At 37.3% G+C, this 25,355-nt stretch overlaps 1 protein-coding gene across 4 annotated transcripts in view; it reads left to right on the plus strand.

Annotated features, from left to right (window-relative positions):
* The window catches only part of SYT1 (synaptotagmin 1), a 295,567-nt gene that overhangs the window by 148,159 nt on the left and 122,053 nt on the right, over positions 1-25,355 (plus strand). The gene's annotated exons all lie outside the window — the stretch shown is intronic.

The raw sequence follows: 25,355 nt of genomic DNA on the forward strand, positions 1-25,355 counted from the left end.
CAAAAAGAAAAAAAAAAGGCAAGAAATGTGCTTGAAAATATTTTGAGAGTGTCCTACAACACAGTGAAAGCCAGTTATGTCATCTACCCTTTTACCCTTCCTCATGCCCTCTGAAAACCCAGCCCCTTCGCACAAAATGCATGTTTTTTCAGTTCTGCAGCTGATATCTGCTAATAGAAAAGAGTCAGTGGGGATGTTTGCGAGGGCTGAGGAAGCAGTGAGGGATTTCCAGGCTGCAGAGTCCCCCAGCCCCAGCAGTGACATGGGCATTGTACAGGGCTGTGGCAAATGCACTGACAGGTCTTTCACATTCTCACACATTCCCAGTGCGTATTCTAATCACTGGTGTGGAAGCAGGGAGTGGAAATATTTCAAATTTTGCATAAAGGGACTTTGAAGTTTGTCAAATTCATCCTGTTATGGAAGGGAAAGAAAATCATCTTGAATTATTTTTACATAAGGGGAGAATTGCTTGCTGCTCAGCACTAGGCACTTTCAGATTGTGGTCTCAAACACGTACAAACACACTTTCATGGTGTTTAACTGCAGGGTTTGGGTTGGAATCACTTCAGAGGAATATTTGAACATTCCCGTTGGATATTTAAATAATACGGGATTAAGATTTTGTCTGTAGCGTATATACATGTGTATATTTTTACAGCATAAGTTTTATCATAAGATTTACTGAAATACATCCTTTCTTAAAATTGCTAGATGTAAAAATATCCTGAAAATAGAATCATGCTGATGAATTTATATGACACCTAGTGTGTTCCTCTCTTCATTAGTAGAAGGAGCTGGGAGGAGTCTAATAGAGCAGAGGGATTGAAAAAGCATTAGAGCTGCGTCAGCTGTCTTTCCCCTGATGGCTTTGAACAGTTTTCTATCCTCAGAGCCAACCCCCTGTAATCCTGAGCAATACCTACAGCAGAAGGATTTGCTGTCTGAACAGAAACACCGGTGCTACCCTACCTATTTCTTATACTGTTGTCTGAAAATGTGTACCTGATGTTGAATCTGTTCCTTATTGTCTAATTATATTGTCCAGTGAAACAACTAAAATATGGCAAGAGTAATTAACAAAAGAAAGCAAAATTTTATTATTTTTTTTTTTCTCAGCCTGCTGGGAACATACACACAGCCACAGGCTGTAGCTGACCCACTTCTTGATAAATCACACAGCGTAACTAACACTGAGGCAGCTAATGCCATCTACTGACTAAAATAACACAGTCACTGAGATAGTCAGCCTCAAAAGGAGCTTGCAGAGCTGGTAGCATTAAAAAATGATCAGAACATTATGTACACCTCTTTGATTAAATATAAGCTTGAGAAGTTAATACCAGATTCTTCGGAAATCAGGATTCATTTGTCTTAAGTTTGTTCTGCAGCAAAAAAGCTAAAATAATCTGATGTTAGGAAAGCCTTTCAATAACCTGATTTTCAAAATTGCTGAGTACCTTCTCTTCCATTGTCTTCAGAGAGGTTTCTATCTTCTCAGAATCTCTGAAAATCCATGGTGATGCTGGTTTGCTGAAGATACTTTATATGCTGAATGTCATTTGAAACAGTAAAAGAATTGCCATTTCTCATCCTCATTCATTGTTGCAGTGAGTTATACCCAAATGAGTTTCAAAGCTGATTGTTTTCAGCTGAGGTGAGACTCAACATTTTATTTTTGTTTTCAATATGAAGACATGATCAGTGTTGGGTAAGTCACTGCTTTATGATACCTGCAAATAACCACTTAACTTAAAATCTCTTTTCCTGTGTTTGTATTAGCAGGTACATTGCTTCAATGCAATATGCAGAGAAATTTGCATTTGGAATAAGTGCCACATTTCTTGCTAAAAATTATTCACTGAGCAAAGTGGATTACATATAAGATATCAGCATTCTCCAGGTTAATAACAGAGAACATTCCCTCTAATAATGAATAGCCACTCTGCACAGTAAAGCAAATCAGTGTGCTGTTTTGAGACAATTAAATTATAAATCAAAGTCTCATTAAAGCAGACAATGTACTTCCATTTGTTCTTAAGTGGGGTGGTGTCACTTTAGCTGGTGTCACTTCTGTGTATGCTAAAATATTACCATTTCTGAGGCAAAATCCTGCTGATCATGTGGAACTTGATAGCTTCATAGAAAGAGATGGTGCCTTTCACCCAGAAAAAACATCCTGACTGGATTAAAGCGCTGAATCACTATTTACTGTCCTTATTCTCTGTTCTTTTTGTGTACATCAAAATATCCAAAGTTCATTTCTGGAATAGCAACAACTTCGGAGCAAATCTGTCCTCAAATTCCAAAACGGAATTCTTTATTTGTAGCATCTGAACCACTGCTTCACTCGGTAGCTTTAATACAGAGGCAGGATAAAATTCTAAGGAACGTGCCACAGTTCATCCACTTTTATCACCTTTTTGGAAGAAAAGTTCCTTTAGTCATTTTGAGGAAAATGGAATACTGTGAAGGAGGTGTCATAATGTAGTAGGATATGGACTATTACATGGAATCAAATATTTATGGTTGATGTTGTTCAGGTCATCTTCTACAGCATCTTTAATCAAAAGAATAAACTCAATTTCCACAAGTTCCACTTCCACATAATTTTACCTTTCTGGGCCAGATTAATTTTCTTTCTACTATATGAAACCTGCATGACATTCCACCAAGTAGTTTTCATTCCTGACTTGAAATAGCATTTCCCAGACCACCTGCTACATCAGACCAGAATAATTCTTAGTTTGACTGAAGTCCCTCCATGGTCTAATTACTTACTCCTTAAAATTTATTGTAATATCTGTCATAAAAGATCCAGGTATGAAGTCCTTACATAATATTTAACATTTTAGAAGATACCTTCCACTACTTCTGTGTGAGTTTTTGTCCCTTAAGTCTGTTATATAGTACATATTTAAAGACTTATATAATCTCCTTACAATTCTCAATTTTACCACAGATTTTTTGGTCTGGTTTGTTTTTATTGCACAGTCACTATATATGAGAACAAGTCCAAAAGACATGTACATTTTTATTAAAATATTTCATATTCATTGTTAAGATTTTTACACCCCTTGAGATCTAATTACTTTTAAAATTTAATTTACATGTCCTGGACAGTACATCTCAGCATAAGCATATTGATTAGTGGAACAACAGCAATTGTAAAACTTTTTCTCATACCTTTCAGTTGGCTTCATTTCATTTTGTTTTCAAAATGTCATGGATTGTACTGTTTCAGAGGTGTTTACAAAACAGCAACTCAGTCTTTTGCTGTGTTTCCCTTTCTATAAGCGATCAACCTCTTTTGTTGATCTTGGATTAAGATCTCCAACACCTGTGAATAAGTAAGGATAAGTAAGGTTTGCTCCAATTCACAGTGTGATTTCAATTTCTCTGGAATACACTAGTAACTGAGAAATACTTTTTTTTTTGCATAATCATTAAATTATTTAAATGCTCATATAGTTTATTACTATATTCTATTTATGGCTGTTCCAGAATTCTGTATTTGTAGTGTTTAGAATGAGATTTCTTGTTTTCAGTTACATTCTATGGACCCAAAGAAAATCTCTGTAGATTTTTCTGCTCATTTCCTTCCATTTCTGTTTGGACCTTTTCTTTTAGAGATTGAGGATGCATTTATTTTGAGGTTTGACAAAGAAATCTATCTCTCTACATATATAAATCATAATTTTATATATTTTTACCAAGATACTCTACTATATTGAAGTTTTCTTAAGCAAAAGCATTTTTTGCTACAAATGTACAATATTCTTATTGCTCTTGTGTGAAGGTAAAGTGTTGTCTAATTTTTTCTACGGCTAACATGAAGTTTTGACTTTGGCACAGATGAGATTTTTTTCCACATTGGTTTACTTAAAAACAATAGGATGGAGATAGGAGTAGGGTTTTATTTGTTGAACTGCTTATATTGTTGTTTTCTCTGTTTTGGAAAATGGATTTCCTAGTGGAATTATTTCTATTCAGAACATTTTCTGGTCCTCACAGAGGACATATAAGAGAAAATACAGAAGGTCATTGCAGCATTGTATGTGGTGGACAGCGTGCTGTTTTTTGCTGTATCTAGGAATTTTTAGACAGCTCCATTACAAACTGCAGAATGTACAAACACGGGTGCTTCATTTGCTGCTATAAACTGGGTGCTGGTTTCAGAAAAAGTGCTTAACATTGTGTGATAATGGCCAACTGTGAAGGATGAATGAAGATTATGTAAAGAGAATTCATAACAAAGTTGTATTTATAAATACAACATGAAAGCCCATTTAAAATTGCCTCATAAAATTTGATGGCTTTAAATGAACCTTTGTGCCAAACAAGCCAATCTTCTTGGTTTCTAGAGGCACAGATTAGAGCTGGATTACTTAGTGGCTAGGAGGCACAGACCAGAAGTGGGTCACCAGGGATCATAGCAGCTAATGGGGAGAATCCAGCAAAAATTCCCCAGTCCTGTGACAGAGCAGAAGCCTTGAATGGGGCTGGGAAAGTGACCCATCCCTCAGAGCTGTCCTGCTTGCTCTGCTTCTCCTGCTGGCAAGATGGTGCCTGGGTGGTGCTTTCTGGCAAAAAGTAAAAATAATTATTTCTCTTTCTCCTTATTTCACTATTTAAATATGTAACGTTTAATATTTAATAATTAATATTTAATACGTAATATTTAAATAGTGAAAGCCAGCATATTCAATAATACTGTGCAATAGTGTGTGAAGCAGAGCGTTCCCAGGTGCAGAGGAGAGCTGCTTTATTGCAAAAGCCAGGCTTTGTTAAGCAGTTAGCCCATTATCAGCTACAGTTTTAAATCATAACAAACATCATTCAACCAACCACCATACACCACAATGGGAACACACCATGGCTACATCACTTGTTTTCTACCTGTAATTGAACTGACTCTCTGTCCCATAGTCCTTTTCTACTTAGCCAAAGTAGCAGGGCCTGAGCCATGGTTTTACAAGGCCTTCCTTTTGTAAGGTTTTACCTATGTGCAACACAGCAGGAGGGATCCAAATAAGACTTCTCACTGGTTAAACTGAAGGATGTATAGAATGGGTTCTAAGCATGGTGATTAAAATACCTAGACCACGTGGAAGAACCTCAGTGATTTTTTTATTTATTAATTTCTTGTAATTTTTACTTTTTTTCTTGAGACTTTTTTTAGGACTTGTAAAAATGCAATTCTTTTGTTGCATTTTCCCATCTTCCATATTTTAACTTTTCTCTTAGAGTGTTCTCCCAGTTTGTTCTCCTTTCGCTTTCCTGTTCTCTCTCCTGAATTGCACTCAACAATCACACCTTTCTGTCTGTCACCTTCTTCCATGACTATTTTACTACCTTTAGCACTTTTTAAGTTCTTTATCCTATGGTTTTATCCCTTGATGTTTACCCCTTTCAGGATTTCCTTCTCTTTCCCATCAGGCAGTTCTAGATTAGCATTTTCCCTGCAGGTTTTTCTGCTTCCCATCACCAGTAGTACTGAATTCCCTCTGCACTGGGAGGAATGGAAGTGGACAGATGCTAGTTCTAACCTGAGATTGCATCACCTGTAAAAGGGAGAAGGCAACCTGCATCTGAAATCAGCCCAGACTTTTTATCTATATATTTAATATAAATTTGCTCATTCATAGGACCTTGGCCATCTGACACAGACTAAGTTCTTTTGCCATGGAAAAAGTTAAGTAAACTTGCACTACTCTATGGATCAGTCATTCTCAAGAACAGCAGTTTTCAGAAGCTTTGTTCTTTCCTCTGTGCTTGTTTTCCAGTGTAATTTGGATAGCATGTTTAAGGTCATCCACACATTCCCATCAGATGTTATGCTCCTGAAAATGAGTACTTCACTTTTAGACTATACCTGTAGCAGTCTCCAGTCTGTAACACCAGGGCATGACCCTGTTTTTTCTGCCATTGTCACTAGGCTGCCCATAATTATATTGATATACTTGAAGATTCCCCATATGTAAAAGACTAAAATGCTGCATCATAATTTGATACTATGTTTTCCCTTCCATTTACATTTCTTAAAATGCCTTGGAATTTTGTCACAGTGCCTTCATACATATGCATGACATGCCTCTGCAAAAGACAGAACTCCTTATTTTTAGAACTTATGAAAAATGCATCCAAACTTCAAAGATGAATTAGAAATCAAGATTTCTGATAAGATATTTTGGGAATCAAATCATATGAGACCTCTAGAATGTAGACAATAAAAACGCTACTATAAATGTGTCTTTAGAGAGAGAAACTATCTTGCATAAATCCTGAGAAATCTTCTTAATGGTTGGGAGATGGGAAATACAAAACATAAGCTAAAATGACAATTTTGATGCCTACAGTTTGTATCTAGTGATAGTTTTAATATGATTGCATATTGTTTTTATCACGCCACGTCACTAAAGGTGTGAAGTATCCTAAAATAATCTGTGTTCTGTATATCAGAATTCACTGAAGCACAAACCAAAAGAAAATCTGATGTGCTGTCATGATTTCAAATTTCTGTCAGCAGTATGTGTTGACATAAATAAATTTTAGCACTGAAGTGCTTTATTAATGCATGTGTAATAAATGTGACAATATTATACCCTCTGCTGGAAATACTTGCTCTGTTAGCAGGTGAAAATCCACTAGGAGTTTTTATAAAGTTGTAAATTTTTTATTAACTCTCAGCTCTCACAGATGTACAAATCTAAAGTCTTTACAAATTAATGACTTAAATTAGGAATTTAAATGTAAATTAAATACCACAGGCCATTGCTAATCTACTCTTACTAAATTTTGCAGTATTTTATATTACAAATATTTTGTCTGACTTCTCAAAATACCCAAAACAAACTGCAATTTCTGTTGTGAAACCTGTTTTATGTTTATATGTTTAAGACTGAAATAATGGCCTATTAGTATAAAGCCAAACAATTACTGAGTAAAAATTATTTTTAATTTTGAAACATAAGCATCTTGATATGAACAAATAGAAATATCAGAATTTCATACTCAAAGGTAGAATTTGCAAGCAGTTTTTGTCTTACTCTCCTGGCACCTTTAAGTCTTACATGTTTTTTTCCCGTTTTCAAGGGAAAAATTTGAGGTTGTTAAATTTGTGAGTGTTGTAAAATCTTTGAACTATGTCCAATGCTTACAGCTTGTGGAATTAATTTTCACCAGTTTGCTCTTTCAATGATTATGTAGTATGTCACAGAAAGTGTCTCCTCTGTGCTAGGAAACTGAACACACAAAAAAAACACTGCTGTGCAGTTTACAAGCTGTACAGCATTACAAAAATGTCAGAATAGATTTTGCTTCATTTTTTTTCACCACAGATGGGTTTTCTTGGTTAAGAACTGTGCTTCTCTGTATTGGACAGATATGGTTTGACTGCCCAGAACTCAGCTCAGTTACAAAATATGAATTTTAATGGAAGTATGTATTTGATTCTTACGGTTCTCATAGCTGCTCCCAAAACAAGGTGATTCTTTCATACAGTAAGAATCCCATTTTTAACTACTTACATTCTCTTTAAACAGCAGAGCATTTCAGTCAGGTCTACCAAAAACATAACAGATTTGCCACAACCTGCAGTTTAAGATGTACTCAAAAATTAATGTCTTCAGGCATTGAGAACAAGGACTCGTGACTGAGTGGCTAATGTGTGAAGAGATTTTCAAACATTAACTCTTCCTTCTTCCTCTGATTTACATCCCTGTCTTTCTCAATAAAAACAAACCAAACCGAACAAGCAAAAAAATCCACACCAGGCAATAAAAATTGAAAATTTTAATTTTGAAGGAAGGGATAATATGCAGAAACAGACAAGAAACTGTAGCTGGTGTTGAATATACCAGGCACTAGATGGTGACACTTGAAATTACTTCAAAGCAGCATGCAATGCATTACTGTAGGGTGGAACAAGCAGTTATTGTGACATCAGAAGTGAATTGGGTTGTTTAACTTCTCGGCTTCTTGAACATTATAGCCATTTTAGTGTAATTAGATGAAGATGAGTTGGATGACTATTACTTTCCCATGTTTACAGGGCCTAACCATGATTCATGTTTTGTGTATAAAGAACGCAATAGAAATGTAGACTTGGAATGTGGCCAAGTGCTGTTCATACTGAATTATAAAGATTTACTATGCTAGATTAAATCTATATTCCATCTAGTATAATATAGGTTACTACCCATCCAATGTAGTATATATTGGCTGGCAGTATTTAGAATCAAATGCTTCAAACAGGCATGCAAGAAATCCTTAACTGGCTTGTGTAGAAATCTGTCACAGGAAGTTACTTCCAATCCTTTACTGCTGACAGTTTTATAAGTGGACAAAGGAATGAAACTTTGAGAATGAGAACGAGGGTTGTGAAAGTGGCTTCAAAGAGAGTGGGAGAAGACTGTTTAGGTCACATTACAATTCTCTTCCCAGAGGACACATCCAGTACATTCTGTTTACACAAAATGCTTTCTTTCACTCTCATGTCCCAGGATAGAGAGGTTCTTGTGTATGCCTAGAACATAATCTAAGAAGCTTTTTGGAATATAAACCTGAAAGAGTTTACACAGATCTGTATTAACAAAAATTAAAAATCATCCCTGATCCCCTTTATTAAGATCCAGTTTCCTTTTACCTTTTCAGTACTACTTTCCGTTAGAAGTGGTGGGCCCAAAGTATAGTCAATTAAGTTTTCTATGGCATCATTCGGCTGAAAAACACAATTAGATGAGCATGCTTGCTAAAAACAGTCCATTGTCTTCTATGCTATTGTAATGTCTTTTCTTACACAAATCTTTTTACAGTCCTGTGTTCTAACAAGAGCCATTTAAAATTAAAATTTCCATCACTCCTAAATAGTTGTGACTTATGAAAAGAGACCTGAGAATAACTGGTTTTTATTCACTCCAACTATTCTAAATTAATGTATTTATTTCCTTCTGCTGACGTGCTGAGCAGCTTACTCTGCAAACTGAGCCCCTTCCTTAACCCATTTAGATAGACACAGAGTGTATCAGGATCTATGCATGCATTCAAGCAGATTTTCTGCCCACACCATAAATACCATTTTTTCTTGCTTTTTCATTGTTGTTGTTCTAAAAGTAAAGTCTCTGCAGCAAGGGCTGTCTGACAAGTGTGTCTGAACAGCCTGACTGTTCTGTAACTGCTGACCCATCAGCACCACGAGTGTAGGAAGAACAAGCGCTGAAGAGGAGGTGCGTTTGCTGGTGCAGTTACACCATCTTCTGAAATTGGGTAATATATGCTGACAAAAACTGTTTCTCTCAGAATAATGACATAGCTTAGAAGTTCTGCTGACATGTCTGCTCTGCAGAGATCTGCTGACATAACTATGGCCTCAGTTAGATAAGCGAAACTGAATAAATAGAACAGAGGCAGGAAGGGAGAGGTGATGAGAGGAAGGGGAGTTAAAAGTAAGACAGGAGTTTTGCTGCATAGCAGGAGAATTATGAAGATGTAGGAGGAGATTTTGCAAAGGCATGAATAGCTAAATCTATTAAGATTGCACGGTGACTGCAGGGATAGAGATACAGATAGATGGGAAGAATATAGAGAAATATTTCTAGAGAAGGCATCTAAAGAGATAGAATAAAGTTGGCTAATGAAGCAGGGAAATGTGATTCTTGTGAGTCACACACCAGGATGAAGAAGAGGAGAGTGAAAAAAGTGCCATGAGCAAAGGGAAGAGGCTAAAACCACCAAATAAGTAAAAGAAAAACCAAAATGTTAATACAGGTTGTGATGGGATATCAGGTGATAAAAAGTGAGTGTATGTGTCTAACCTCTCCTGCATGCAGATGTTCCTTTAATGCACCACAATGTGCTAGTAATGATACCCAGACTGAAGGCCTGTTACATGTCACTGTCTGCACGTGGATAAAAGTATAAAGGCAACCCTAAAAACCTTTTAGGCTAGTCAGTATATTTCAACATAATTCACAACCTTTATGATTGATCAGATTCTGATTTCACAGCAGGTGTCATTGGCCCATTTTGTTCCAGGATGGTTTGTCACAAAGAGTGTGAGTTGGCTTTGACAAAAAGAAGCAAAGTTAAAATTTGCCTGCTAGAAATAATTGCATCGAGAAGAAATAAATGTACCTAACTATCATGTTTTTAATTCCTGCTGTAAATGCTAGGCACTGCTTGCCTTTTGTAAGCAGAATGTAGGTACTTAAGACTCCAATATCCATTTATTTCCCTGCTGTCTTACAAGTGATTTTGTAACAAGGCAAAGACTAGATTCAGAATCTACTACTGGTAATACTAAAATGAGCTGGAAGGCGGCTGTACTGTAAATCTAAAAGTTCTTGATTTGAGCATTGCAAAGGACCCAGTAAAATATATAATGAGAATATAACTATAGGTTCTTGTTATGGTAGATAAAAGGTAGAAATATAAAGGCTTCAGGAGTGTCTTTTGAGAGCTTCAGATGATAACTTCACTGTTCTCTTGGCACAGCTGTAGGTAAGTTCCCTCTGAAGTGAGCTCTGTGACCAGAGGACTTTGTATTGTGGGGCAGTTCTCAGCTGCACTGTCTCACCTTGTAGATACCCACTTTTAATTGAGTCCACTCTATCAGAGACAAAGCTGCTGTGTTGAGCTGTTACTGTGTCACATGTATTTCTTGAGGTGTTGTGCCATCACAGTTTGCTTGGTGGAGCTGCACTAAGGAGCTACAACACCTCCCTGAGCTTGATTCCTTAAACTGTGCCCTGCTGATGATAAACTCATGGGACTGGGATGTGGGCTAGGCAAACACCTAGTGAAGCAGTCACTGGGCTTTAGTCAGGAATCTGCAAACAGAAAGAGTACACAACTTCAGCTCTGAATCCTGCTCGGCCTTTGCTTTCTGCTTGGATTACTTTTTGCACCCCTTTTTCTGGAGTCCCATCTCTCAGTCCCAACAAAGACATGTATGAGTGAGGGAAGTAAAAAATACTGCTGAGTTCCAACCTAACTAAAAAAATGTCCTTATGAAATTTTGACTACTTTCACCTTGTGTGCAGGCAAAGGCATCCCAGTGCTTCAGCCCTCCTTAGCCTTTCCATCTTTTTCTACTAAATGTACAGCCTTCAGTTTGTTCCCATTAATAGCATCCACTGACAGACAATGCCTGGCTAATATTGCAATTCTTTGCTCTTTAGCATTTCTTCTATAAGAGCCAACAGTGTTTTAGTGAGATGGCATTCTCCACTTGGGAGAGAGCCACCTGCCACTATATTTTTTTCTCTCCCAGTGGTGTATTTTGGCAGTAGATTTCCTTTGCAGCTGTGACTACAGTTTGCATTTGGAGAGTGTTGGTTTAGAAAGAGAAGGCATTTAACAGAGATAACAATTATTGTTTTCAAATGGTTGGGAAGGTGATGAAAATTCCAGATACGGCTTATGTCTGTGGATTAAAAACAAATATCACTCCTTGCCATAAATGGTGCTTCTGTCTTCTGTGACAGCTGATAGTGACTGAAACACAGTTGCTTCATTAGCAGGGGTCTCAGTAGGAAGGGGCTTTTGGTGGGAGCTTTTCACCTTGCCTCTAGGCTTGCTAATTTCTTCAACGAATAGTGGACTGCATGTGTGTACAGCATGGAAGCTGTACTTGTTCCTAAGTTCCAGGGAGATGCTGTGGCTTTTGTTTATTTAGGTGTTCTGTGAAGTTAAAGCTGTTAGCTTTTTGCACAAGACAAGAAAAATATGCTATTTAATGTGTGGTAAAAGAATTAGACAATACACTTTCCTGTTTACAAACTTGTCTTTGTTTTCTAGGTTTAAATAGTTTTAAATTACTCTATTTGCTTTTTGGCAGCAAAATATGAACAGAATGAACTTCAAAACTATGTTGACTAAGGTTTTATCTCCTTTTTTGCTGGCAATTGCTAATAAATAAACAAGAATTGCAGGCTTGTAATTAGAGGTTTAGTAGTTGCTGCTTAGTTTAAAATGACCTTGAAGTGGTATTCTCCTTTTCATCTTTCTTTTCTCTTTGCTAATGTACATTCCAGCAGGGTAATTCCCTTTTTTTTTTTTCTCCAAGGGATTTGTTGAAGTGAAGGCAAAACTTTGACTTTTGTCTCTTCACATTTATGATAATCTTCTTCTTGTCACATTCTTAACACTTTAGCGCATCCACTTTCATTCTATTGTGAATGTCCCTTGTGCTCTAAGTCCAATTTTCTGCTTTTACCTCACAGTGCTTAAACTATCCATTCTATTCTGCTCTGTTTTCATTGAGAACCAGCCCTTGGCAACTAGATAACGGCCTGTTATTGAAGATTTCTTCTTTTCACACACCATAATACATCTTTTCTCTTCCAAAGAGATTTTTGGAGCTCATCAAATGCCCCTGCTACAGAACAATGCATCTGTGTGCTTTCTCTCAAATAGCTTTTCTCTTCATAGAACTTTGAAAATCCTGACTTATTTATTACTTTCTTCTAAAGATAAAGAAAACAATTTCATCAATCATGTTGAATTATTTTATTCTCATTTTTTATAATGTAGGTGTAATCTCTGGACAGCTCTTAGCTACAAGTTTTTTAGAAGAAGCCAAGGTTTTCTTTAATAATTAGTTCTGCATTCATTATAGAGGACCAGGCTCTTGCAAGTAGTGCTGGCATTATAATTTGAGTTCAGTGCTGTGTTTACGTGTTTTCATGAAGACAAAATGCCCATGTCATAAAGCAGAAACCCACCTACTGAAAGCAGCTTAAGTTCATGCTAGCCTCCCTATATCCTGCTTCTGTTTATCCCAGTACCCTCATCCTTTTCCAGAGCAATTCACTTCGATTTAAAGATTACAGAGGGCAAAAAAACCCAAACAGGTACCAGAAGATCTAAATTAAGTTAAAATTATCACTTGTTTATCCTGGCCACTCCTCTTGAGTAGTAGAAGGCATGAACCTCTTGCTGTGTATCATCCTCCTTGTAGGCCAAGTTCACCATCCAAACAGTGGGTAGCACATGACCTCAGAAGATGTATTCCCTTACTGCTGAAACTCTCCCTAGCTTCAAGTCTGCTCTGTCACACCCAGAAGGCCACAGATTACATAACAGCAAAAGTTAAATTTTTCAGCTGAAAATTGGATAAAGATGAATAGTTTTACACTAGCTATGGTGACCTAAAAAAAAGTGGGAACTGAACACATAACTGTCTTCATTCTGTGACAACAGATAATCCTACCTTCCTATGCAAATATGATCAGTAAGTTTTTTGTTTTCTGTTTTAAATGGATCATGGTTATAGATTATGGGTGTTGACTAATAAATTATTATAATTCCATATCTGAATATGGATAGATATATAGATTATATATAGATTAGATAGATAGATAGATAGATAGATAGATAGATAGATAGATAGATAGATGATATAGATTTTCTACAGTAAACAAAATAGGGGAGGAAAAAAGGAAACAACAAAAAAACAAATCGTCACAAAAGTTGAAGCATTCAATTAAACAACATGATCATCAAGAAACTAAGAACTGAAATATAACAGATTGGTTTTTAAATTCTATCAATAAGATGTCTATACAAAGAGCTCTTAGGTTCGCTCATGTTCATTTGCTTATTCAAAACTTGTTTCTTTCTGCATGAATGTTAATTGTATAGCACTTAATGTACACTCAGACCTTCTTCTGATGTCTCAGTTGGACAATTAACTCAATCAGCTAAATCTACACAAAAACTTAGGATGTGTAACAACATGCTCCAAGGTGTTTAGCTCTTAGAGATTTAACTGCAATAGCAGTATCTACTGGGCTGCATTAAAAATAACGTTCCTGTACCATCCTGTAACCAGTGAGCTGTTCATAGTGTTCTAAGTTTAATTACCCATAAGTTAAGTAAAAGTTGCTCAAGTTTCCATCCACAAACTTGAAAAACTGAATTATCGTCCTTAAACACTTTTGATTAACAACTCTTTCCCCTGAACATGTACTGAATCAGTGGTTTAAAACAAAGAGAACTGTGCTGGGTCAGAAGAAAGAAGTGTCCAGAACAAAATTGGGAAAGCCAGCAATAGCAATAAATCAGCCTTGCCTATTAAGTAGGATTTCTAGCTCCCTCAGGTTGTTTTGGCAATAGCACTAACCTTGGTTGGCCTCCTGCAGCAGTAAGTGGCTAATGAGGCAGAATGATCTATCAATCACTGCCTCAGTCAGAATGCTGCTGCGGACTGTTTTCCAGATCTAGCATAGATGCATCCCTCAGTCTGAAAGGGCATGATGCTCTGGGATCTGCCATCCTGGAAGAGGCACACAGAAGGGCTGCTTTCAGAATTCAGCCCAGGCATCTTAGTTGGCCTCAGTCCACCAAGTTTCTTTCAAACCAGTGCAAAACCTCCAGATGGAGGTGAGGAATATTCATGACACAGAAGGGCCATACCGTCAGACAGCGACTCAAACTGCTTTTGTCATTCTGTTTATGAAAGCAGGGCAAACCGAGGTTGTGGGTTGGATTAGAAAATTCCTGATGCTGTGCTTATAAATACCCATGCTCCTTCCATCCTTGGACTGTGTCACAGCTTCAGAGTAAGCTTCCTGTACAATATCCGGAAGATGTGAGTACCTCTAAATGGGTTGCTCAGCAGTCAGCATGCTGAGTGAGAAGCTGTCTAGTCAGCAGGGTGTGCTAAAAACAGAAATGACTCATAAATCTTGCTTCTTCTCTGAACTGTCTCCAGCACCTTCTTAGAGGTGATGCCTGAAGACAGGCATGCAAGTCCTTTTTTGCAAAAGCTGAACAGTGATGACTCTTCCCTTGGAGGTGGCAACACTGGGTATGAAAAACCCAGTGATAAGGACTCACTCATTGAATATAACCTGTCTTAGTCTGTCATCTGTCAAAGGGAATTCATAGCTTTATCATACAAGCTTTCTCTGGTCTTCAGAAGTGAGGGGAATATGATCACACCAAGCATTTCCGTGTGCAAAAACCCTAAAAGTTTTAAACCTATGAAAATCCCTAAATTTCATTTAATAATGAAAAATTTAAAAAATGAAATAACTTTATTTCAGTGGCAACAACAAAACCAAGTAGTTTTCTCTTTTCTTTCATTTTGTTACTTCCTCATCCTTATTCTGGAGTTCTGTTCTCTAGTATTGCTCATGCATAAGCTGGATACAACATTCTTGTGGTGGGAATCCTTGCTAAACTGATCACTTGAAGAAATAACTGAAGAACAAGCAATAGTTGTGCTAACAGCAGAAATCAGTGCTTATACTAATGCTTCATAAACTGCCTTATTTTAGGGTTATCAGTTATTAAAAAAAATTGAGATATGCGTAAGAGCATCTTTTTAGAAAACGTCTTTCGAAAACACTGTAGGGAATGCATGGTTATTAATCTCAAATTAGGATTTCTTGCCTTCTTTCTTTCAATAGAAAAATGTTTCAAGTTGGAAATTAAATGTCATGTAATTGATTGGTAATTTTCCCTCCTGCTGTGTGCAGAAGGCTATTGGATGATGGCATATCATTCTCAACAGGAGGAAAAAGTATCAGTCATTATGGGACAATTAGTTTCAATTTTCACCATTTTACTTCTATGTACTGATAAGATTGTCTTAGAAATCTACATATAGTAATTAACCATAAATATCAAATAACTTTTTTTAGAGAATATTTTAATTTAAAACCAAATCTAAGTGCAGATGCCTCCTGTGTCCCCACGTTCTTCTTTCCTGCACTTGTTACATTGAAGAAACAGTAATTTTCATGTAGCTGCAATTAACAGAACCTGTCACAATCAGTCAGCTTCTGTTCGTGGTTTCAGTACTGCTGCATGACTTCAGTACTGCTATGATGTGGCTGAAAAAAACCCTAAAGAATCTTTTTTACATCATCACAACTTCTGAAAATTCTGTATTTCCCTACAGCCGCCCCCATCTGTTCACAAGAAGAGTCAAACTCAAACTGGCGTTGTTGGATTTCGTGCAATAGCAGTAGCATATAATTAATGCACACTTGGGAGGAATATACCTATGATATATATATTTAGAGAAAGATGTATTTGTGCACACATGGGTGCTTTACACATCTGACTGAGATCTGTGTGATGACCTACTTAGATTTTTTAAAACTAGAATTAAGTGTACCTGAAAAGTCTGAATCTTTATCCTACAGAATTTGCAAAGTTTGATCTACAAAATTCACTCACATGGTATTTTTCCCATTAGTACACTTGGGTGATGCATCTAAAGCTTTAATGCCAAATACCAACTATTTACATTTTCCTAAATGCCATAAACATAATTTTATCATAGGATCTGAAAAACTAGCTGAGCTGTTGCCCTTTCCCACCTACCACCAAGTGATGTAGCCCATATTCCATGAGCTTACTGTGTGATCTATAGTAAGTTCTCAAAGGTCTTTGAAGTTCAGTTTGTAATGGCATTCATGATGCAGATGAGGAATAAAATCTTACTGCAATCTTCTTGCTTTCTTAGCTTTATAATACTGCGGATGTAATGGGGAAAAAACACTCCATGATGAAGTTAAATGTGGTACTCATTAAATTCAGCATATATGACTGAATATATGTAGAGAGCAGATCCTTTTCAGAAAGAAGGTGTCATTTTTATATAGTCATTTGTCAGAATCACATTCTGAGGTGCCAATTACTTCACAGCCTAAGTCCAAGACTGAACTAATGTGAGAGGTGGCCCTGAACTGCACATCTCAGTTCCCCATGTTTGGTTCTTTAGTGCATGTACCTAATTAATTTTTCTAGCCCCATGGTTACTGACTACAGAAATTGGGATATATAAGAAATACTAATAAGAAGAAAATTCAAAGGGGAAATACTGCACTTAAAGCTGTGCCAAAGCAAGAATATTATTAATATTTCTCTGTATTATTTTACAGTTTCTGTCATGTTGTTCCTTATGAATTTTACTATGTCATAGTTAAACTCTATGGCACTTCACTAGTTTATAGGCTTTATTAGAGCCATTGAATGGACAAGAGCCACACATGGGAATCTAAATTGATTTTATGCAATGTAAACAACAAAAAATTTATTGATATAAAGGGCTTCATTATTTGTAAGATTACTCTAAAATTATTTTGGAACAGCAAGAGTACTCTGTGGACTGCATTAGAATTTCATGCTTAAATTCAGTTGAACATTAATTTTTGTATAAATTCTTTTGTCTTACACTGCTATATAAAGGAAGTCTGAAAGTAAATACCAGAGGAGTAGAAACACAGATTGCAGCTTCAGGAAATGAGATGCAAGTGTGAAAGATGACAGAATGATCATGTGGGAGGAAATTACTGTAGTTTCTTTCTCTTATTTCTATTAATAACTAGCTATTATCAAGGAGCTCAGACATTTTAAAGCAGCAATTGCTGTAGTAGACAAAGACAGAGGGTTTAAATTATACATATTGTGAAGCTTTGACAGGTAACCTCCTGCTGAAACATGACAATAACATCAACATCCAGAGACACAGGTCTGTCTCTATCCCCATTACCTCTAAATATCAAAGGAAACACATGACTAAGAGATATCATACTTAGGAGATAATAAAAATTTTAGAACATGGTCAGGCATTTATGTAGTGCATAAGGGACCCACCCCTCTTGACTTATTTTGCAATGTGACCTAAACAGAGACATTTCTCTCTAACTGCTGTGAATTCTCTGGCTCCCATGAGCTCTTCTGCATTGCAGGAGCAGAAGTTTGAAGTGCAGTCAAAAAATTATGGCTTTTAGCTCAAAAGAAAATAGTGTCAACTTCACTGTTCTCAATTACTTGTGGTCTTATCAACAGTTTAAGGATTGAGTCTGAAAATACCATCTTGCATAGCTTGGGATTAGATGTTCACGATACCATATCAGACTCTGATGCCTCCTGAAAATTCGAGACAAAGTTTCTCTTCCACAGACTTTAGTGTAGGGTATTTCAGAGCCTTCTGCTTCAAGTATAAGTTCTGCCATATTTAATAGATGGGTGAGCAGGAAGCTGAAAGAGAAGCATGCAGTTTGTGCTGTGGACTGAAGAACTTGTCTTTCCCCAATGTTCACAGTGTCCATATCCCTCCCAAAAATTTGCAGGTGATTTTCTGTCCCTGGACAAATTGTTTTCTGTGACATATGGTTAGCTTTGAAACATGCTTAGACATGAAATGCTCCATTATAATGAACTAAATTAAATAAAATGTTTTTATCCGAACAGAGAACTGCAAAATATTCTATGCTTATTCTTCAGATTTTCTAGATTTATCAGATATACTAAAAAAGTGAATTAGGCTGAGAAGAGACAGGGACAGAGACTTGGCTAATATTTTGATATAACTCATACTCAAGTAATAGGTTTTCAGTGTGAATGTTAGACTGGAAATCTTAGACTATTTCACTTTCTCATGAGAATTCATTTATATTTGGCCATCAAGTCATTGTCTTTCAGATGTTTTTCTAAAAATATTTGTTTAAGTAAATTCTGGAGACTGATACGGAGCTCATGTCTAATAATGGGAAGATTTTTTGCCTGTTCCAGGCATGTGATGCAGATAACTGTCAGACTTGCTGTTGGCCCTCAAAACTAAAAAGTTTTTACTAAGTGTCAAAAAATATTTCTGCCAAGCTCTCCTTCTCTTTGCTGCTTTGAGGTTGCAGCACTTCTGCCTGACTTGGTATGTGACTGCTCTTCTTCCCCCACACTTGTTTAAACTTGGACTCAGATGTTTCACCATCCATGTTTTGAGGTCCTCATCACTCCTGGCTCACCAGCTCATGGTTCTGTTTCTGTCTGCAACACTGCTCCTCCAGCCTGCTCCAGGACAAGTGATACTCCTTTGGCAGGACATGCAGGCACGGACATTGCTAAAACTGAGCAATAAAGTATCCATAGGCTTTGGGGAGAAGATTGAGGTGCTTTATCTTGTTTATTCAGTTCATTCAGCCAGTGAGAGTATTGGTGTGGTGTTAGTAGCAAGCATTGGAAGGCAGTGTTGAAGAGCTGATGTACGGATGGTGTCTGGAAAGTTTCAGTTCATGTTTCACAATCAGCAGCAGGAGAAGTGTCTCTTTTCAATGGATAGAGGTGCAGGGATCACTCTGGGGCAGGTGGGGATGTTGCTGGGACATTTCTTGTGCCTTGGTAGAAGCACAGAGAGGACATCTGAATTCCCACACCAAGGTTCTTCATCAGAACTTTTTTTTCCGCATGAACTGTTGGACTTTGATGTGGCTTATCTAAAGCAGTACTAAATCTGGATTGCATTGTAAACCTTTGTGGTAGTCATGAAAAGGCTGTTTTGATACATCTTTACCATGACCTTCCATTCTTCTGAAAATGTACTTACAGTCCCATCTTTATAAAAGGCCAAGAAAGTCTCTTTTCTGAGCTTGTCTTTTAAAATAACTGTCCTTTACTGAAGTTACAAAAAAACCTATTTCATTAGTAGGAAGATGAATGAGTAAAAAAATGTATTATTAACATCCCAGAATGCTTAAATCTAAGAAGAGATCCTTTATTGTAGATACCTTTAAGCATTCTGCTAATGATCCCATCTTCTAATGAATTAATTTCATCAAAAACACTCTAATGGAATGAGCTATATTTTCAATGTGGTGCATACCTTTTTCTGGCAGTACTGCCTGCTTACCCTGGGTATACCTGCACTGAAAGCTAATAGTTGCTTTCTCTTTCAGTGCTCAGGTGCTGTAAACAAAAATGATCAAGGGACACAACTGTGTGATTTTTCTGCTTTCTTGGATAAGTTTTGTTATTCCAATACATTGGATATAGCTGCTGAGCTGAACATGTTTTGTGTGCTGAAAAGATAAGCTTTCCAGGAAATACCATTTAACAGTATAGATCCCAATTTACATCTTGAGTATAGTCAATAGCTGTACTACAGCTGCAGCATTAAACATTGCAAGAATGATGACAATTATTTTTGAAAACTTAAACAACTACTCATATCAACACTATGGTTGTATGGTTTTAATAATTTCATGAATTTTAATTTTAGTATGGAGAAAAAAAAAAAAAAAGAGAGGCAGTAAAGCAAAAGTACACTTTCCAGAAAATTTCTCATTGGGAGGAAATTATTTGGTCAGAGTGGTATGTCTCACCTGTTTACTATCTCCCTGCATGCAGTTTGGATGCAGCAGATAAGAGGAGAAATGAGAAAATATAAATTGTCTGAAACCCACCATATAGAAGAAATGTTGCCAATTTTACACCTATAAGATTATGTATTTAGCAGCTGCTGTGTTACACCTACTGTAATTTAACGACATAGAAACACACCAATTAACTTTGCTGCCCTTTGGCATTTTATTATTTTCTTTTTTTTGTGAGGCCACCATAATTCTCCCCATGATTTTCCAGAAGGTGATACACTGTTCTTGAGTTTTGCTCATTCCAGAAAATTCCCCTTTTGTGTGAATCACTGTGGACATCCCACAGAGTTCTCATTAATTTTCTGACTATTCAGTTTATTTTTTTAAAAAGTTTAAAGTTTCCCATGAGATTAGTCTTCCCAAGTTGTCTACACCTTACTTTTGCATATGCCAGAATGTTTGCAGACAGTTTCCCTTTGAACACATTCTTTCAATTCTGATTTCCAGAATCTATTCAATGCTATGTATTCATCCATGTCTGAAGTTTTATGCCTCTTTACTCCTCTCCTGAGAGACATTGCTGCATTACAGTTTTCTTAAGAGATGCTTTCCAGTGGGACTCTCCCCATCAGGATCCACAACAACCCATGCTAAGGCAGTCAGCCAATCCTTTGTACCTCCATAAAAAAAAATCCCTTGCTTCTTACAAATCTCCAGCATGTACATGTGTATTTCTCAAATGCTTCATTTTCGGAGGAAATGGTGTTGAAATTATGTAGAAGTTTGAGCCAATAATTCATGTTTGTCAGAGTTATTTTGGCACAGGAAACATTAAAGTTCTAAATGCCTGGTCTCCTCAAGGGTTCAACTGGATTTTTAGTCAACACATACCTACTTCTAAATAGAGACAAGCAATACTTTGAAGTATTCCATATGTTTGTCCATTGTTTAATTTTACATGTCTTATAATTAACTATTTGGCACTACTGGTCAGTGAATAGGCAGTGGTATGCCAAAGAATTGACACGGTCAGGAAACATAGTCTATGCTACGTTTTATAAAAGCGTGTAAGTTAAATTGTACTTTTATCTACGATTACAAATGTGCTCTTATTTATGACTGGATGTTGCACATGAGACATTAATGTTTCATACACAGCACTGTAAACAATGTAGTGAACATTGAACTGAAAATCATAGTTGAGTGGAATGACATTTAATTTAAATTTTTAACTTATAAGAAATTTTTGCTTGCAAGTTCCTTTCCATAACTGTCAGATAATCTGTTAGTGATTTGTAGATCTTTACCTTCAGCAATGCACTGCAGCATTTAAGTAACACCCTTTTTTTAAAAAAGGACAGTTTAAATCTAATTATTCCATATTCTGCAGTCTCTAACACTAGCAGGGTGCTTACACCATTATTGTGGAAAGCTGTGGCACTACAGTTACAAAAGCCATCAGATGTTATAAGCAAGTGGGCATGTGCTCTTTGCAGAAAGCTTTTTCTGAGTCAAGATTCTTTTTCAGCCCCTTCACACCTTTTTGAAATACCAGGACTGTGGCATTGGCATGTAAAGGTCAAAGGTTCTGTGGCAAGTCTCAAACCATTTGTGCATGCCTCATTAGACATAGTGACCTCTAACTGCACCAGCAATCTACTGAGGATTGTTCCTGGAGATCACAGGAATAGTCTGTTTTGTTGGTTTTTCCTCCTTTTAAGTAAATCAAAGTGTAATGCCTCAAATTTGTTCTTTAAAATATTTTCAAAATATAGTTACAAAACTAGAAGCAAATAAATTACGTTTGCCTTAATTTTTAATTAGCTGAAAGTCGTCACTGCAAATTGTGTCTTCCATTGCTAAATAAAATAGTCAACTGCCAGGCCTGAAATAATTCAGCAATATATTATAATTAAGCCATTTAATTTTGATTTAATTATGATACACAACTTTCTTTCTGATTTAACTGACATTCACTGACAAAATGCTGTAACATAAAACAGCAGTAGGGTTTACAGCTTATGACTCTGCGTGTTTTGCTTCATAGTACTTGGCATTCATCAGAGCATATGGAAAAAGCCTCGTAGTCTGGAATAGCTGGCATCTTATTTCATACTACCCAAATTATGTACTACTTGGGGGTTTTTCTGTTGTTGTTTTGTGAGGCAGTTGGGGAAATACAGATAACTTGGGCTTAAGCCAAATTTATGGATACTATCTGGAATCTTTCCATCAACATTGGTCTGCTTTTGATAATGAACTGCTCCCATGTTGTTGCAGGGAAATAGTTAAGACCACATGCTTATGAAATATTTATGAAGCTTTATTGTATACATATTCTGTGTCAACATCAACATGATTTTTTATTAGGCTAGGGACTTGAGGGCAAGGATAGAAATGATGGGCACGCAGAGAATACCACTTCATTCACTGCTGCATCAATAAAATTGCTACAAAATATTCACCAAATTGAGCAAGACCAACCCCCTATTTTGCTAAAATGTTTTTCATCATACGGCAATACTGGAGGATGACTTTTGTATTCCAGACTACACAAACCCCTGTTTAATGATAAGAATGCTGATGATGATTTCAAAAAGTTCATTCTCCCTGCAGTCAGGTCTGCACCTGCAGGTCTTCATGACTGCAGACTCCTAGAACTGAAGTTGAATGACAAAAAGCTAATTCTCCTCTTGATTTAGTGATTTGAGCACTCTTAGCAACATCCATGAAAAAATCATGTAAGACAAGAAAGGCCATGATTCATCATATTACATGCAGTCAGGTGCTCTTATGGCCCTACAATTTTGATGTTTTCTGTTTTATTCCTATGTTGATGTTTGTATTTCTCAGGAAAAACTCAACAGCCAAATGTCTTTTGAGGCTGAGAGCAATTGTATACTCAGAGCAATAATGAATGTTTGTTACTTTTCAAGTTCTTTCTGCCTCTGTTTTCTGAAATTTTTCAGATCAGTGATATTTATGATGCAGCAGAAAATCAGAACAATGTTTTCAAAACCTGAATAAACATTTCAGCTAGCCTTCTTGTGTTGCTAAAATTTTTTTTCATACCTTCTAATCTTCATCCCACTAGCCAAAAATTCTTTGCTGTGTGACTGTGGTAGGCTGGCACTGGCTGGGTGCCAGGTTCCCACCAAAGCTGCTCTATCCCTCCTCTCTTCAGCTGGACAGTGGAGGGAAAATACAACCAAAGGTGCCTAGATCAAGATAAGGACAGGGAGACATCAGTCACCTCTTGCTGTCACAGTCAAAACAGGTTTTTGATGAACAGACTTTAAGGTAAAACTTTACAGTAGAAAGGCCTTGGTTCAGGCCTTGCCACTATGGCTAAGCTATCCTGATAAAGTCCTGTGAGAAAAGTATAAGAATAAGAATCAGTTTGCATAACAATCTATTCTTGTGGAAGACAGTTTGCACCTGTAAAAATAAGGAGTCTATCCCATGAGAATCTGTGAAGAAAAAATGTAAACATATGTAGAAAAAGCTTGATAGACATGTACCATTACCAGCCAATGAACTGAGTTTCAATGATTTGCTGACCAATTATATTCAAACACTGTACCTTCTAATATATCTATAAATATGAACTATGTGAATAAAGATTCGGCTGTTCTGTGTCAAGAACAAGAGTCTTGTCTGTCTCTATTGCTACAGACTTGAATTAGGGAAATTAGCTTAATTTTATTACCAATCAAAGCAGAGTAGGATATTGAGAAATGAAGCCAGATCTTGAAAGAGCTTCCCTCCTCCCTCTCTTCTTCCAGGGCTTAATTTCACTCTGTATTTCCTCAGCAGTGCAGGGGAATGGGGAATGGTGGTTGCAGTCAGTCTATCTCACATTGTCTCTGCCCTCCCTCCTCCTCAGGGGAGGACTCCTCACCCACTTTCTCTGCTCCAGTGTGGGGTCCTTCCCACAGGAGACAGAACTCCATGAACTTCTCTAATTTGAGTCCTTCTCACGGGGTATAGCTCCTCACAAACTGCTCCAGCATGGTCCTTTCACAGGGTGCAGTCCTTCAGGAACACACTGCTCCAGAGTGGCTCCTCCACGGGGTCACCAGTTCTGCCAGCAAACCTGCTCAGTGGGGGCTCCTCTCTCCATGGGGCCACAGCTCCAGCCAGGACCCTGCTCCAGCACAGGTTTCCCAAAGGGTCACAGCCCCCCTCAGCCTCCACCTGCTCCAGTGTGGAGTCCTCCACAGGCTGCTGGGGTATCTCTTCTTGAGCACCTGGAGCACCTCCTGCCCCTCCTTCTGCCCTGACCTCTGTGTCAGCCCAGCTGTTCCTCTCACGTATTCTCACTCCTCTTCCCTACTAGCTATTGTCCAGCAGTATTTTCCCTTCTTATCCCCTGTTATCCCAGAGGTGCTGCCACCATTGCTGATGGCTCAGCCTCGGTCAGCAGCGAGTCTGTCACTGTCAGACATGAAATGATTCACACAGACACAGCTCGAAGTGTGATGAAAGCAGAAGAAGGTTTATTCTGTCTTTTCAGCATTTATAGATATTTGACAATGACCAGGGATTGGATAGTCAGGTCACCACCTTCCCAACCACACTGGCCATGACAGACATCCATCAAAAGGTGTATCTTTAATGGAATGTGTAAACATCTATGTTTCTAATTACTTTCCTGGGAAAGTGGTTAGAAATTATGAAAACAATATAGAAAGGCCTGATTCTCAGGGCAACATGAGTCCATCCGGGAGCCGTCTGGAATTGGCTCTGTGGGACATGGGGTAGGCTTCTGGCAACCTCTCACAGACTCCAGTAGCCACCCCACTCCTAACACCTGGCCATCACACCCAGTACAGTAATATGCACTCAAATAAAGGCTTTCCAAAAGGCCCATTAAACAACATGAAATTAGAAATATGCTGATGTGGGGTTATGCTTGTGACAGCCTCATATATATTTCAAAATGGCTGCATTTAGACTCCCTACAGACGTTGTATTTTCATGAATACAGTAAGACATCTGAATAATTTAAGAGAATGTTGTCAGTAGCAAGTGTCACACAAAATAACTGGAAGGAAAATTGTCTTCACTTAGTGAAGATAAAAACGCATGCAAATCAATTTCTGTTTAATACACAGCTTTAAATAGGAAACAATAGGTTATTGCTTTGACAGGAAATCACAAAAATGTTTTTATTATGTTCTTATCACCTCATTTACTTCATATCTAGAAATTCTGTCCATGATCCACACCTCTGTAATTCTCACA

Source organism: Parus major, chromosome 1A (genome assembly GCF_001522545.3).
Source record: "Parus major isolate Abel chromosome 1A, Parus_major1.1, whole genome shotgun sequence".
NCBI lineage: Eukaryota > Metazoa > Chordata > Aves > Passeriformes > Paridae > Parus > Parus major.